Source organism: Lotus japonicus, chromosome 5 (genome assembly GCF_012489685.1).
Source record: "Lotus japonicus ecotype B-129 chromosome 5, LjGifu_v1.2".
NCBI lineage: Eukaryota > Viridiplantae > Streptophyta > Magnoliopsida > Fabales > Fabaceae > Lotus > Lotus japonicus.
This window is the reverse complement of record NC_080045.1, coordinates 50,579,148-50,597,319: the sequence shown is the minus strand read 5'-3', so window position 1 is coordinate 50,597,319 and position 18,172 is coordinate 50,579,148. Positions and strand designations below refer to the sequence as shown.

At 36.3% G+C, this 18,172-nt stretch overlaps 1 pseudogene; it reads left to right on the top strand.

The window, feature by feature from the left end:
* Positions 1–2,164: 2,164 nt before the first annotated feature.
* Positions 2,165–3,904, top strand: LOC130721586 (F-box protein At2g02240-like; annotated as a pseudogene).
* The last annotated feature ends 14,268 nt before the right edge of the window (positions 3,905–18,172 follow it).

Sequence of the window (18,172 nt, the reverse complement as noted above, 5' to 3'; positions counted from 1 at the left end):
TCCATGGTTGGAATCCTTTTCTTCCAAGTTTTTGGTTTCATGACTAGCCTTCAGCTTTTCAAATACTTTTGTAGAGTTGTCCTCATTAGCCTTCCTCTTATCTAGTGAATGGTTGTGCAGAAAAAGTAACCCGATGATAACAGCAATTAAAGTAAATATTTTGAAACCTTGTTTTATCATGGAACCTTTTGTCCTCTGATTTCTGTTTGACAATTGCTTCGACATGGTTTAACACATTAAGTTCTCTACCAAGTACAAGAAACATGAACCTGGTAGATATTAATTCATAGTTACTTGATTAATTTATATGAAGCTTAGTTACTTGATTTTTTAATTTGGTAATTTAACATGTCTTGCTTGTAGGAGATCGACATTGGGTGTTGGTTGAAACAACGCAAAGTCATGAAAGAGATGTTTGTTAGGTAAGCATATATAGATCTACCATGCTATGTTAGTCATGCTATTCAACATATTTAATCATGAGTTTTTCATTCAATTTGTTAGCGTAATGATGATCTACCGTGCTAATTGCAATGTCAAGAGGATTACATGGTCAAAAGCCAAATGGAATACTATAAAGGTATACCTATTTACGTAACTGAAATCAATTAGCTCTACCAAATCACTTATATAAATTTATATTTGTTTTTTTGTAGTGCCCTGCTCAAACTAATGATATTTATTGTGGGTACTATGTACTAAGCTTTCTAGAGGAGATAATTCTTAATTTTTCCTATTTTTTAGTGTGACTCTAAATTTTGTTACTTTTATCATCATTTTGCAGTACTTCTCTGATTGTTAATTTGGCTTCTACGATGAGGATCAACTAAATGAAATTAAAGAAGAGTGGACTACTTATGCGTTAAGGAATTTTGCCTAGTGTGGACTGCTATGCTTTGGTGATTTCAAGTAGTGGGGATGTTGTCAAGCTGCTGTTTTTTCGTCGATAAAAGAGGCTGATGATGAGTCAACCTCATTGCTGTTTGTTGTTGTTCAAGCTGCATGTTTTGTCATTGTTAATGCATGCTTTTAACTGATGTAGCTTGCTTGGTTTAATTTCTTGAGAGAGCATGTTCTCAACAACAATTAGTATTGTTTTAGACAAATTAGTAAAGTGACATGAGTTTTAGTATTGTTTTATTATTCAATGCTGGAATATTTGAGTATTCTCTTGACTAGAATACGTGAATGTTGTTCTCAAAATGAGATTTTATGCAATTTAATTTTCTTGAAAAAATGTACTGCAATTTATGCACAGATTGATCAGGTCAAATAAAAAAAAAACAAAAATATGGCGGTGACAATTGCACAGACCAGGTGTACATATAGCCACGGTTAAACAACCGTGGCAATAGAAGCCACATCTTGCCACGGTTACGTACTTGACCGTGGCAATAGAGGTCACATATTGCCACGGTTAAGTGCGTAACCGTGGCAATATGTGGACTCTATTGCCACGGTTACCCTTTACGAACTGTGGTAATAGGCGAATCAATTGCCACGGTTCGCCCTTGAACCGTGGCAATTGAGCAATTGCCACGCACGCTATTGCCACGGTTAAACCGTGGCTAAAGGGCGTGTGGAACCGTGGCGAAAAGTCTTTTCTGTAGTAGTGAAAGGAATGAAGGAGGTAGAGGAGTGTGGGAAAATAACTATGGGTTAAAGGTTGTGGTTTGGAAAAATTATGGATAGAGAATGAAGCAGGTTGTTGAAGAAGGTCGAGTGTGGTGGTGCAAAGGAAGGACTGAAAATATGATTTAAATTTTTTCAGGGACTCAAATTGATATGAAAAATTCATATGAACATCATCTTCTCACTAGGTTCGCCATTGGACCGTTGACCGGTTAAAATTGAGCAAAATGATTTAATTTGATTAAATTATTATTTCAAACATTACATTTCAAAGAAAAAAAATTAGGGACCCAATTCAATTCCCTTTACAATCTTAGAAACCGAAAACATATTTAAGCCTTAAGTAATTAATATTTTTGTTAGAAATTAAATATGATAGTCAAACATTCAGATATTTAGAGAATAATTTTTATTAATTTTACCTAAATTGAATTTCATTAATATGTTTATATATATATATATATACTTCAAACTTTACTTATTATGTGAATATATATACTCATATTGCTAATTAGTTTTACTCAATTAAACAATGGAGTCTCTGCCATAAGGATGCATTGCATCCATTCTATCTCGTACCACTCCAGAGGATGCTTGCAGGCTTTCCCTTGTTTCCAAGACCTTCTGTTCTGCTGCTGATTCTGACGCTGTCTGGGACCGTTTTCTCCCTTCTGATTTTAATTCCATTGTTTCCCTATCTCCTTCTCTTGCCAACGCTTCTTCAAAGAAAGCACTCTACCTCGCTCTCTCTATTCACCATGTAATCATCGAAGATGGTAAAAAGGTACGTACACGTCATCAATCTCATCTGATTGTTTAATTTCTTAGATTAAGGATTTTCGATTAAGATTTGGGCGTTTATCTGTTTAATATCTGAAATGCATGTAGAGCTTTCAACTGGACATGAAGAGTGGGAAGAAGCGTTACATGCTTGGTGTCAGATCTCTCTCCATTGCTTTGGATGACGATGAGTACCACTGGTGCTGGACAGCGCTTCCTGAGTCAAGGTCAGGTTTTTGGTACATTGGAATGATTTTATTACTATTAGATATGCATATAACTTAATTTACTGAATTGGGCACCGGGTTAATTAGTTGATTCAACAAACAACCTCTTGAAAAGTGGACACTTTGCCATTAGGGTTTTCTTTTGTTTGTTTCGCTTGTCGTTTCTTTCTTTCACTCAACAACCTCCTAAAAACTTCGTCGTATAATAAATTTGGGTAATAGTTGATGCTTTCGCAATTGCCTCTTACCTCTTAGTACTCATAGAGTTAGAATTCACTCCAATAGCGATATCTCTAGTTGATGTGTGACATTAATGCATCCTCTAAATAATAATTAACAACATGATCAACTCCTTTATTGGCTACAAAGTTAATTGGATCCTCTCATTTTTTGCTGCTACAACAAAAACTTCATTACATCTGCACACTTACTTGATACTTGTGTATGTGCATTCGAGCTTCGCACTGAAATTCATTTGTCCAGCGGAATTTTTGTATCATTGAAACGTGCATATTCAATTTGATTTCTTGAGGTTTATAGAAATGAGTTCTTCTTTTCCTTCTTCTCCTGTTGCAAAATATGGTTCTAATATAATTACATAGTTGTAAAATATTTAAATTTAAATGTATCAATAATTTGATAGGATAAAATCTAATCACAACTAATATGCGTATCAAAATAAAAGTATCGGAGTTATTATTCTTTTACTAAGCTATTGTTAGTTGATATTACCCTAAATCAAAGTTAGTATATCTACACCACTATACTGTTGTACAAATACTCCTTTAGTGGGGCAAACATTTTTTTTCCTGTATCCTTAACTTTTCAACTTGTGCAAAATTTTGAACAGGTTTCCTGAGGTTGCTTGGCTTTGGAATGTATGGAGGCTTCTATTTCGTGGGATAATAAACAAAATTTCCTTGTCCCCGAATACTCAGTATGGAGCTTATCTCGTGTTCAAAAATATTGATGCCTCAAATGTTCATAAATTTCCTGTGTTGTTATCAATCAACACTGCAGGTGGTCATATCACTACCAAAATGGTCAGTTTGAATCCAGACTCATTGTAAGGTGAGGCGCACGACTGATTAGAGAGACTACAAGGTCCGAGTGTGAGAAGCAATGACAGGTTGGAGATTGAGATGAGTGAGTTCTTCAATTCAAGTCTAGAAGATGAAGAAGTTCGGATGACTGTTGCGGTGATAGATGTTAGTACTCATCTCATTATTGAAGGAATAGAAATTAGGCCTAAGGAAGACAATTAAGCAGCTACATTTATTTCCTTGAAATATGCATGCATGAGTCTTGCATTTTGGATGGTATATAGTGCTTCCAGATTTGAAGCTTAAAGTTTTGAACATACCATGTGCATGTGATTATGTTTATGTATTCTTGGATAATTATGTGTTTTGGATATTAGTCTTGGGTGGATGAACTTTCGATTGAACTAGAACTTTAACCCGTGCAAAATTATTATTAAAATATTTAAAATTAAATATAAATTAATTATTGTTTTTATATATAATTTATATTTCAAATTTCAAATCACCCTAAAAAATTAGAGAAATAAGGGAATTTACCTTACAACGGTTCACTCAACTGTCGTCGGTCCTTTAAAAAAAGTAATGCTACTAGCGGTTCAAACAATTGCGGTAAAGTGACTCAACCATAGGTCTATTTACAAAGTGACTCTTGATTTCATTAGGAACCACAGTATAGGTATTATGCGTCTATTATTGTACAATTGAAGATTGTAGTTAATTATCACTATTGTGGTTCTTTCCTAATTATCACTATTAGGCAAATTGTCTTGCAGCCATAAAATACAAAAATAACTTACCATTACATTTACACAATAAACAATCACTGGCCGGTCTTGTGGCTTCTTTCATCATAGCTGATGCTGAAAGATGAGCAACTTTAACTTTATATAGCAATTTATATAGTTCATAATAGTTTGGACCCAAAATCGAGATGTAGTGTGAAATATGAGTGTAATGTCAGCATAAAGTAATTAATATATCACTTAGTTGATATCATTTCAATATGAGCCCTTTTCTACATTTTTTAAAATTTGATTGTGGATATAAATTATTATAACGGAGAAGAAAGATAAATGAAAAGATGTAAACATTTGACATTGGAGACGTTTAAAAAAAGGTGGAAAGTATGGGAATCCTTCACTTTTTGACATTGTCTGACTCTTATTTATTTTATGCAATTTTTATTTCCCCTCTCCTTGGGAGTTTGCTTCTTTCTAGATAAATACTATAATTTTTTATTCTTTTTCTATAACTAATCAGTTGAAAACTAGGGTAAGGTAATATATTTGTGTGTGTGTATGAATATGATCAACATGATTTATTTGCAAGGTGTCAAGATATGTTATTTTATCCTTGCATTAATTTTATATTTCAAATTTTAGGACTTACCAAGCCATGATACTGAATTTCCAGATCTAGCTAACTAAACAGACCTATAAGTCTTATCTAGGAATGATATTCCCAACAATTAGACTCCCAGGAATATTATTCTCGGGAATGTCCCAACCTTGTACAAAACACACCTTAAGCAAGGCATTCCTAATCTGGCGGTGCAGATAATTCTTAAGAGGCTTTGAAACAAAATGCGAAGCTATTATTCTGCTTGTTAATAAAAAACTAGATTAAAAGGGGTGATGCAATCTATCTCAGGGAAAATTGAAAGGTTTTGAGTTCTTTTGTTATATCTTGAATGTTTTGGCTAACTTTGTTGTAGCATTTAATACAAGTAATGATCCTAGAGTAAAATCTGTGTTATTGGTGAATAAATGAACTCAATTTTGTTAACATAGTGGAATACCTCTTTTCTAAATTATGCATGTTGAATATGAATTCAGATGTAGATGTTTTTGATACTTTTTAATGCTTAATAGCAAAAGATTTGTTATAAACAAATAAATATACTTATTTCTTTATTGTTAAGAAAAGAGAAAAAAATTCATTTGCTTTTCACAATTTTTGCAATTCATTATAGTGTGGAAAACTAATCAAATGAACTACCTGAAGTTTGTATGTATCTATCATCCTCTTAGACCTTATTATGTAATGGAAGATGGTAGAGCCTTAAGTATTCCATTTTGTCTTGTTTTGCTATATTTTTTTTTTCTCCATAGTGTTTCCATTTTGTGTGTTTGTGGCTTTATAAGAATATAATGATCAGAGCTGATATAGGAATATTTATCAAACACACATTCTGATGGTTTACAAACAAGGTTGAGTCTTTAACATTTAATTTGCATATTTATTATTATCATTGTCATCTCCAAACCTTTGTTTCGCTTGCCTCGCCATCTCCAAAAGACACTCATTAGTCATTGCATATGGATCACAAGCAGCACAACCAAGAGGAACATATCATTAAATAGAAAATAATGATATGCTTTTTTTGAACTAAAAAATAATGTATGTTAGTATGACATCATTAATATTATGTAGTTCAAGTAAATTTACTTTTAAAACAACTTTTTAAAATAATTCATTTTTTTGGAAAACCAAATATATATATATATATATATATATATATGAACAAAAATACAAAATTCAAAAAGAGGATGAAGAAATTCACCTCCTCTCTGAGAAAAGCATCAAAGAGCATATCCTCAAAGGTTTCAACTACCTACACATAGGTAGTGTTCAAATTGGTATGAAACCCCTTACTAGAGGATCACTTAACATTGCTGTTCTTCTATGTCTAAGGGATACTAGACATAACAATTTACACGACTCTCTCTTAGGAACTATTGAGTCTAGCCTAAGTCATGGACCAATCTTCTTCAACTGTTATCCAGACTTAATAGTAAGTCTAGATGACAAGAACATTCTTGATGTTCTATTCCTTAATATCAAGCTCCATGACTATGATATGAAGGAAGGATCTATCCCAATCACATTGATCTACAGAGTTCAGTATAAGGTTATTGGACTGGGCGAGCCCCTAGAGGGGCAACGCCCAGGGTTCACACCGCCCCGTGGCGGGTCCCCAAGCCAGTAGGGTTGGGCCTCGTTCAGCCAGGCCCACACGGCCCATTAAGGACACTAGCATATGGGGGCCCAACACTACCTCTATAAATAGGTAGCAGATACCAATTGTAAAGGACTTTTGCTCATTTTATGAATACACACATGAAATTCAGTTATTCTCTCTCTAGATCCCTCTCTTAAGTGCAATCACTTCTCTCTCTAGGGGTTACACCCTTTCTCAATGTTCTTACCCGGAACATTTGGCGCCGTCTGTGGGGATCGATAAACTTTTGATTCCCGGATCACGTGGATTGATTGCACCACTGATTTTGCTTGAGATTTTCGTTGTTTTTCGTGGATTTCGTGGGACGGATTTTGATGACGGAAATGGATCTTAGATGATCTTTTTGGGCTCTGGATTGGAAAAGGAATACAATGCACCTTAACCTTCAAGAATCCGTGTCGCCACAGGTCTCCCGGAAGCATCTTCTTCCACAAGGTTCGCCAACGATGGCGGCGGAAGTTCGGGAATAAAAGCATCAAAGACAAGCCACGCATTCTGAGGCGGAACCGCCTGTGCTGCTGGGAGGAGGGGATTTGCGGTTTAGAGTGGACGGATCTGTTGATTATTGCGGCATCACAGGCGGATCGTGGCGGAAGCTTGATCGCTGTTGTCAATCGACGGAGCAGGAGCTAATTCGAGACTGAGAAAGGAATCGATGAAACTCAGTGGCTATAGTGGACGGGAGAATGACGGATCAAGAAAGCTGATCAGGTTTCGAAACGGGAGAAGAAGCAGCGATAAAAGGAGGAGTTTCAGATCGGTGGCAATGCGGAGGGGAAGGAACAGGGTGCGTTCACGAGAGAATGACAGATCGAGATTCAGCGTGTAGAAGGGTGTTAGTTCTTCAAGGCGCATCCAGCGATGGCAGATCGGAGCAACACAGTTCAGACCGACAATGAAGAGCGTCAACAGAGGTGAAGCTTCAGATCGAGGAAGCATGTAGGCAAGGGAGAGCAGATCGGTAATGACGAAGAAAAGAACGAAGGCGAGGAATCTGTCCAGAGCACAATACATGAGGAGCAGAGCCAATCCCGAGACGTTTTTTGATGAGGCGTGGGAATTCTGGCGGGCACGCTTTTGCTTTAGCGGTTGAAGTTCGGCGAGCAAGTGTCGGCGGCGTTGAAGTTAGGCGGTGAGCAAATTCTTGCGAGCACGTTTGCTTTGGCGAGCACGTTTGCTTTGGCGAGCACGTGTTGGCTTTGGCGAGCACGTTTTGAAGCTAGGCGGCGAGCAAGTGTTGTTGGCGATGGAGTTCGGCGGCGAGAGAATGTCGCCGGCGTTGGAATCTGGAAAGCACGTTTTACTCCGGTGGCGGAATTCTGGCCGGCACGTTTTGTTTTGGCCATGGAAGTTTGGCGAGTAAAGCGTTGCTATGGTTAAGATCGTTGGCAAACAAATTTTCCAATTCCTTCAAACTTTTCCTCCATCTTTCATTTGATTCCCTTCTCAGTTGTTGTATTTCCTAATTTTCTTATTTTGAAGTTGATATTAGAAGTTATATTGTCTTCATTAGTTTTGACTCAGACAGAGAGGAGCAAATCGGATCAAAGAGAAGGAGTGGGTGAGTTGAGACACACCAACTGCTCGATGAAATGTCACAGGGGAACATTGTCCTTTCCAACACCATGAGGGATGACGCAAGATGGTGATAGCACGTCCAGTATCGGCGTTGCGGCAAGTGGCTGCTGAGCACAATGGCAGATTACTGATTTTGGTTGAGTAAACTGAGGCAATGGAGGCTAGTTGAACTAAACAATAGTGGTGTTCGAACAAGGCTCAGAAGCTGGAGTTGGAATGATACGCCGGAATTTCACATGTTCAATAAGGTTTTCTTTAGCACCATGGATGATTGTTATGATTATGAAGTTGCTGCAGGAGCTGAGTTAATTTATTCTATTATCAACTTTCTGATTCTGAATGCAATATTCATCTACGGTCAGATTTAATTTGACATTTCTAGAGAATGATATTAATGATATCTGTTGATTACATTAGAGTATAAAGTTCTCTCATTTCACCAAAATGCCCTTTACACTTTCTGTCATACAAGTATGAAATTCAGGAAAGGCATGTGCACATGGTCAATTTGCTAGGAGAAGGAGTAACAGTGCAGAGGAAGATAACAACATGAGATGCAGCACATTGGATTATGGTTTAGCTTGGAAGACTCTTCCATAAGCGGTTTGTTATTGGGTGGGACAAGCTCCTGATGGCGCGATTTAGTTACAAAGTGAAACAAGTTTCACGATGAACTAAATTAGCCCCGGAAAAGCCCACGTAACAACCGGATTCATTGGCGATGTGTGGGGTACAAATTGCCCATTCTACTGAGCACCGCTTTGGTAATCCAACTGGCCATTGGAACCCAAAGCACTTTGAGTCCCGAAATGGGACGATCACACCAAGGGTGGCGACCTACCGCTAGTGTGGTGACCACATGCCAAAGGGTGGCGACCAAACGCTATGGGTGGCGACCTGTAAGACTCAGTTTCTAGACACACAAAAGTCGCCAAAAGGGTGGCGACCTGACGCTAAGGGTGGCGACCTACCGCAAGAGGGTCGCGACCTACCGCAAGAGGATGGCGACCTACCGCTAAAGGGTCGCGACCTACCGCCAAAAATGAGGGTAGCGACCTACCGCAAAATGGTGGCAACCTACCGCAAGAGGGTCGCGACCTACCGCAAGAGGGTTGCGACCTACCGCCAAAGATGAGGGTAGCGACCTACCGCAAAATGGTGGCGGCCTTACGCTGAGAGTGGCGAGCAAGCCAAACTAATTTCTTATAAGGCACAAAGTTCTTTGACAAAATTGGTTTTAACTTAGATTTATAAGAGCACATCTTTGGTGGTTGATTTTTCTTTGATGATTAGGAAACAGGCTAAAGCAAGATGGTGATGGCGATGCGGCGAGTGAGGACACTCCTACTCCTCATGACTTGGACGGAGTCTGGTGGACTTGTGGACTCTGGCGAGAGAAGGAGCATGCGTGCTGGGCGGACCTTCTCCTAAGGACGATGCGGCGGCGACTTCGGCTTGAAGACACATTATGCTCTCATGCTTCGAGCTCGGTGTCTCGTGGACTGGTTGAATCCTTTCACCATATTAAGGGACTCGCCCCGGAAGCAACTTGATCCGTGAAGATGCTACGAGGGGCGGATGCGGGAGAGATTGGCGGGAGACCATGTCACCGGGCGAGCCGGCTTCTATTCAGCGAGTCACGTCATATGTGGCGGGCCACCACGACTCCTTAATCTTGTAGGCGTTTGTACACCATCTTTCTAGGTCCCGCGTCAATGGGTGATTCATGTATTTGTGTATTTCCTTGCGCCTATTAGTGGTTTGTGTTTCATTCGCGCCATGTCGGCGACCTACACGCTTTATATATTCTTTGTTGATCCCGCCAAGTAGCGTGGTTAGGTGATCTTCTAGGCGGGGAAGCTATTGCAGCTAGAAGCTTGGGAATAGTTCCTGCGCGTTGGTCGGAACCGCCAGCCGAGGAACGCCGTACCAAGTGGAAAGTGGCAACGGGCGACCTGCTAGGGGAATCACAAGGGGACGGAGATTGGCGGTCACATTTTGAAGACACACTTCGCTCTCCTGCTTCGAGCTTGTGGACTTGCGGACCAAGGGCGCTCGCCCTTCATCTTTCCACGACATGTTGGCGACTTGGATTTTTTGCATACACGATGGATAAGCATTAGGCAGTTATAGTTTTCTTAAAGACACACTTAGCTCTCATGCTTCGAGCTCGGTGTCTTGTGGACTTGTGGACTGGGCGAGCCCCTAGAGGGGCAACGCCCAGGGTTCACACCGCCCCGTGGCGGGTCCCCAAGCCAGTAGGGTTGGGCCTCGTTCAGCCAGGCCCACACGGCCCATTAAGGACACTAGCATATGGGGGCCCAACACTACCTCTATAAATAGGTAGCAGATACCAATTGTAAAGGACTTTTGCTCATTTTATGAATACACACATGAAATTCAGTTATTCTCTCTCTAGATCCCTCTCTTAAGTGCAATCACTTCTCTCTCTAGGGGTTACACCCTTTCTCAATGTTCTTACCCGAAACAGTTATGAACTCGATCAAATCTCATTTCCTTAAAATAGGTTGTGAAAAGTCTGGAGAAACTACTTTGTTTCTCACTGACAATAAAAAAGCTAATATTATTGTCCCGAAAACTATTCAGTGGAATGATATCACTCTACCAGAAAAATTGTCAATAGAAAGAGCTACACTGAGAAAACTTCCCAGGATGTCACCATCCCAATATTACTCTAAGGCTAGCACACTTAACCATGGAGTTCTTATGAGTTGGGCTCCTGAAAAGAAGTTGCAACTTGTTGTCATGAGTAGTACCAATTAAATCTTTTATACTCTCCTCAACTGTATAGTTCATCCCTATACAGTCTCAAAATACCTCTTGTTCGGGTGTGAGATCAGAATACACCACCAAAATCATCCGTAAACAACATTGAAGAAGTGAATTCAACAGAATCTATTGAGGATTTACCTAAAATCAGCCCTGTCATACACAATCCAGGAAACAATTGGAGAAAAGGAACCAAACTCTATTACAATAGGGCCACTGCTCCTGACTTATTATTAGAGGAAAATGATTCTTCTAATTTCAAGAGCTTCAGTGCCAACAATATCTATGAATGGAACATAGATGGTGAAAATGAATATGGGATCACCAAAATCCTCCAAAATATGACAATGGTCGCTACAACATATTCTACTTCAAACAATTGTCCAGAAACCCTAATTGTAGAAATCCTCGTAGCCGGATTCTGCGGTCAACTCAAAGGATGGTGGGATAACTATCTATATGAAAAAAGGGGGCATACCCTGAGTAGCAATACAAACCCATAAAACAGAATAACAGAAAAAATAGAAAAGAAAACAACAAGATTACAAAACACAACCAAAAGGAAGAAGCAACAGCAAAAGGAAAGAGAAGTTTCATAGGCAAGCCTAAAATACGCAGAGTCTTCAAATCCAAGAGGGAATCACGAACTAGCTGGATGCAGGGCACGGAACAAGTAGAAAGAGGCAGAAAAAGCGACGGACAGTCAGGGAATAAAAACAGCAAGGTAGTACCAGCAGAAAGAACAATGGAAAGCCTCCACAACCCGAACATCACAACAAGAAAAGCTCTTCCTCAACTTAGCTGCACACCTCAGAGTTAGTAAACATGGTTGTCAAGATAAACCCACAAAGTCTCAGCTCCATAACATCTATCCTTTGCCAACTTATCAGGCTTCTCATTGGCTTCCCTAAAAATATGATAAAAACCAACACAATTGACTTATTTTGCCATAAATTTAAATGATTCAAGTAATTTAATAAGGCTAAAGGTCTTCGATTAAGAGAGGAAGCTCATTCCACTGTCATAGAAGAGTCGCTCTCTATGACCAAGTTGCTGAGCAAAAATTGTTGACATTAAAATAATGTTTCTAAAGTTATCATTAAAGAATTTTATACGATGAATATTTTAACATAGCTTGTATTTTACAAATAAATTTTGATAATTTATTCCTTATCTAATTTTTTGAAAGTATTCAACTCAAAGCATTATTGATAATCTAAACCTATATTGATATGATTTTAATATTTAATGAGTTAATTTTATAAGTATATTTTCTTTGATTAATAATATTATTAATAATATAAAGAATAATTATATTTATTTCAAGTTTTGACTAAATTATAGTTAATTAATATTCTGTCATATGATTTTTATCAATATATTGAAGATATTTTGATTATTCTCAATATTTCATATTTTAATTCTACATGAGTATTTTAAGTAACCAATATACTCTTTGTAAAAAGTAAGAATTTAATATTCATCAAAATATTTTAAACGATCATCCAATTAGAATTCAATAATATCATGTTGTAATCAAATTTGAATTTAAAATATTTTAAATAAAAATTGGGTGATGTGATTTAATGTATGCATAAGCTTTTTACAATGGCAATATATGTAAATTAAATCAGAAAACTAATATAGTCTATAATATAAAGTGTCATTAGATATATTTAAATTTTTAAAATAAAATAATTATTAATTAATATTGTTGTTAGGAAATAATTATATGATTAACCCAATGAAATGACCACATAAATAGATCCACCATATTGAAGAGATTGAAAATGATTAAATAAGTTATTATTTAAATTACCTAATAAATTTATTATTTGATTTATATTTTTTATTAATTCACTCCAAATGCATAACAAACTACCATATATATATATGTGTGATGAGTTATGGTATAGAAGTTGCACATTCAATTTATTCTAATAACTATTTTCCTTACCATGTTGATTTGATGGTTAAAGTGTATTAAAATCACTAAAGACTACACGAAGAAGCTTAGTGATAGTCAAACATTCAGATGTGTAGAGAATAATTTTTATAAATATTAACTAAATTGAATTTCATTAATATGTGTATATATATTTTTGAAACTTTCATTACTATGTATATATACTCATATTATTAATTAGTTTTACACAATTAAACAATGAAGTTGTTGCCGAAGAATGCATTGCATCTATTTGTCTCGTACCACTCCAGAGGTTGCTTCCGAGCTTTCCCTTGTTTCCAAAACCTTATGGTATGCTGGTGATTCTGACGCTGTCTGGGATCGTTTTCTCCCTTATGATTTTCATTCCATCGTTTCCCAATCTCCTTCTCTTGCCAACGCTTCTTCAAAGAAAGCACTCTAACTCGCTCTCTCTAATCACCATGTTATCATCGATGATGGTAAAAAGGTACGTACTCATCATCCATCTCATCTGATTGTTTAATTTCTCAGATTAGGGATTTTTGATTAAGATTTGGGCGTTTATCTGATTAATGTATGAAATGCATGCAAAGCTTTGAACTGGACAAGAAGAGTGGGAAGACGCGCTACATGCTAGGTGTCGGAACTCTCTCCATTACTTTGGCTGACGAAGAGCGTCACTAGCGTTGGACAACGCTCCCAGAGTCAAGGTCAGATTTTGGGTACATTGTAATTGTTTAACTTAAATTAATGAACCGGGCACCAACTTTTTTATAGGAAAATACTAGTTGTTAGTAGTTCCTTCACCGGGCTTTGAACCCTACCCCCCTCACCCTTCATTCCCTTCCAACCCTTGTGTCCCCTAACTCTTATCACTTGAGCTGACCTTCGGGGACCAGGTTATCAGTTGCTTCAACAACCTCTTGAAAAGTGGTCTCTTTACCAATAGGTTTTCCTTTTGTTTGTTCATTTTCCATTTCTTTCTTCGATTCAACACCCTCTTGAAAACTTCGGAGTATAATAAAGTTCGGTAATAGTTGATGATGTTGCAATTGTCATTTCCACTTTGTTCCTTAGTACTCTTAGAATTAGAATTCACGTTATTGATAATTACTCTACCTAAAAAAGGTAACTGTACCATTTATAAGAATTTATTTAGCAATACCTCTAGATAATGTGAGACATTAATGCACTCTCTGAAATTCATTTGTGTTGTGGCAATTTTTGCATCATCGAAATTCACATATTCAATTTGATTTGTTGATGTGTATAGAAATAACATCTTCTTTTCCTTCTTCCCCTATTGTAAGATCTTATTTAGATATAATTACACACACCTGTGAAATAAATTTAAATACATCAGTAATCTGATAGGATATAATCTAATCACAAAAAATATGTTTATCAAAAGAATAGTACTAGACCTATTATTCTTTTACTAAGCTAGTGTTAGTTAACATTACCCTAAATCACAGTTATTATATCTACACTACTATATTGTTGTACAAATGCTCCTTCAGTGAGGCAATGAATCACTCTTCTCTTAACATTTTTTCCTATATCCTTAACTTTTCAATTTGTGCAACATTTTGAATACGTTTCCTGAAGTTGCTATGCTTCTTCGGCATTTGTGGTGGCTTGTAATTTTTTGGACGATAAACAAATTTTCCTTGTCCCCAAATACTAATTATGGAGCATTTCTTGTGTTCAAGATAGTTAGTGCCTTTGAATTTTATGATTATCTTGTCGTGTTATCAGTTGGAATCGTAGGAAGTCATATCATTAACAAAGTTGTCAATTTGCATCTTGACCCATTGGAAGGTGAGGCGCACGACCAAGTAGAGAGATTACCAGGTCCGACTATGAGAAGCGATGAATAGTTTGAGATTGAGATGAGGGAGTTCTTCAATTCAGACCTTGAAGATGAAGTCGTCGAGATGTGTGTTCTGAAGATTAATGGTTTAACTAAGAGCAGATTTATTATTGAAGGAATAGAAGTTAGGCCTAAAGAAGACAATTGAGCAAGCAAATTTATTTCACTGAACTATGCATGCATGTGATTTGAAGCTTCATGTTTTGAACATATCATGTGCATGTGATGATGTGATGTGTTCTTGTGCTCTGTTGTATTGCTTATCATAATTCTTGTGACATGATTATGTTTATGTATCCTTGGATAATTATATGTTTTGGATATTAGCCCCGGGTGAATGAACTTTTGATTGAACTAGAATTTTAACCCGTGTAAAAGTATTATTAGAATATAAAAAAATTAAATCTAAATATAAGTTGAATTTTAATTTTAAACATATATATATATTCTAAATCTCATGACTACAAGAATTTACAGACATACATGCACTTACCTTACAATGGTTCACCCAACTGTCATTGATCCTTTAAAAAATGTAATGCTACTGGAAGTTCAAGAAACTACCGTAAAGTGATCCAATCTTAAGGTGTGGTTTGAACCACCCCTAGTGTTAACTTATAGCTGTATTTTCGAGAGCACATGATCATTGCAATTTGATATTAGAGTAAATGTGTCCAATAAAAATACATAAATGTGACTCAAAGAAGTCTCACATTGTATAAATAAACAAGTGTACACTAGTGTATATGTTAAAGGCCGACACAAATTGTCATAAATGGGTTAAGGTTTTGTGGTGATGTGGATGTAACTTAAAACCCTTGTAACCATGGGCGTATCTAAGGAGAGCCTAGGCTGGCAGGGGCCACCACTCCCTAAGAAAGAAATTTGAAAATTTCACCGTCTATAGATATTTTTATGTAGATATTTTGTGGTTCAAGATTCCGGCCCCTCAAAATTTTGTTCTCGTAAATCGATAAGTTTTGAACTTGCTTTTATGTTACATGTGATGAATGTTACTTGCATTGGGAATCATTTATTTTGTGTTCAACTTTCGAGTGTAGATGATGAGATGAGACGAAGTCCTAGCCAATATATAAATAAATAAACATTAGAGCTCTCTCTCTTTCCTTCATTTCTTGCTCGCTGGCTCATAAAGAGAGCGTAGAGAGTCATCCACAAAATCACATCATAATTTCAATCCTTGGAATCACATTCCCAGCCACCAGCGAGTACTTTGCCACCACAACCTTGGCAACAAGGAGGTTCATCATCTGGCCCGACAGCACCTTTTAAACGGCCGGCATCAGCTGGCAGCACAATTGATGTAGCTTTTGGGCACGCGAGACCGTACATGTTTTATTTTGTATCTCGAGAATGTATGTAATCTTGCATAACCGCTGAACTTTTTCAAGGCCATGAATTTCATTTCTTTTCATGTGCTCTTTAGGTGTTTAACATTCATCAAAGTCGCATTGAGTTTATCATGATTATTTGTCACAAAATTATATTTATTATTATTTCATTTAAAAAATTTTAAAATGTTTAGTGATACTTTCTACCTTTCTGGCTTCAATTTATGAATTTATTGGATTAATATTTCAAAAAAAAAGGCTTAGTCGCCCTTTTGGTCACCCACGAAAGCTATATGTCTCATCGGAGTCCTTAAACTTCAAAAATCTCATTATACATCCCTGACGTTGACCTCCGTTAACACTTTTGGTCCCTCCACAATTTTTCATCCAAAGACTAACGTTTTCTGGATTTTTCAGAAAAAAAACAATCCACTTCTTCATATATCCTTACATCATTTTCATCATATTCTTCATCTTTTTCAAATTTTGTTTTCTAGAAAATCCAAGTTCTTCAAAACCAAAAACTCCACAACCTTCCATCTTTCTTTCGTCTTTCCAAATTTATCATATCCAAAAAAAAAATTATCGTTTAGAATACAACACCGCCTATTTTGGAATTGAATCATAGGGCCTGTTTTTAAAAACAATTTTCTGTTTTATAAAATTTAAAAACAAAAAACTTATTTGATAGAACTGTTTTCTCATAATTGATTCAAAAACAGTTTCCTATTTTTTAATTTTTAAAACAGAAAAAAAGTTGTTTTTATTTTTTTTATTTTCGAAACAATTGAAACAAATTTACATTAACTGCACACATGGAAATAAATGGTTCAGTAATGAGAATAGACACTATTATACACTTATATACGATGTGGGAGTTGAAACACCGCTTGAAAAAAAAAAAGAGTTGGGGACTATTGAAATCCTATGATTCTACGTGGGGCAAGTATTTCTTTGATGTTTTGTGGCTGAAATCGTCATCCTATAATTGAAGTGTATGAACCGAGGTATATCTTTTATTGGAAAATATTTAATTTAAATAAGGTAAAGTTAGATAACATATTGAAAAAGTGAGTGAAGTATATTTTGTAGATATTTTTTCATGGGTCGTGTATATGTTACTATGTTGGTTGCAATTAACTAAAACATATACTTTCAAAAATAAAAATAAAATTAACTAAAACATATAATTCAGTGCATTGATATAGTACTTCAATACTTCGTCACAATTACCTTTTGTGTAGATAATAAATAAAGAAATTAAATTAAATTAAATTAATGGTGAGATAGTAAAATTTGACACTCTCAAGTTTTTTTACATTTGAAATGATCCAAACTCCTTAATTTGTTTTTGGGTAAATCCAACACTACAAAAAAAACGTTATTTAGTGGGATTTTTTTTGCACTTAACGGGGGTTTTCAACCCCCGCAAGTTACTTAGCGGGGGTTTTGAAAAATCCCGAAGTTACACTCCCCACAAATTATTAACGGGGGTTTTTAGCAAACCTTGGTACCTACGTATGAATTTAGCGGGGGTTTTAAACCTCCCTTATCCATAAGCTTTTTTTAACAGGAGTTTTCAACCTCCCTTAATTGCAATAGATTATTTACAGCTTTAAACCTCCCTTAAACCTCCCTTGACTACTAGAGTTTATTCTAGGGACATTTTTAACCTCATTAATTGTTGAGTTTACTTATTAACCATTTAAAGAGGTTTTCTAAACATCCTAACTAGTCTTTTTTATGTTTTATTTAACCATCTTCAATTTGAGCCTCTCATAAAAAAAATATCTACATACAATATTATTCACATCTTTAATACACAGTTATTGAATATTTAAATGCACATAATATGAATTAATAAAGCTCCATTGCAAATAACTAATGTAATGTGATATAGTTTAAAGATTCAAATCCAAATAAACATCCATAGTGAGAAACTTAAAGT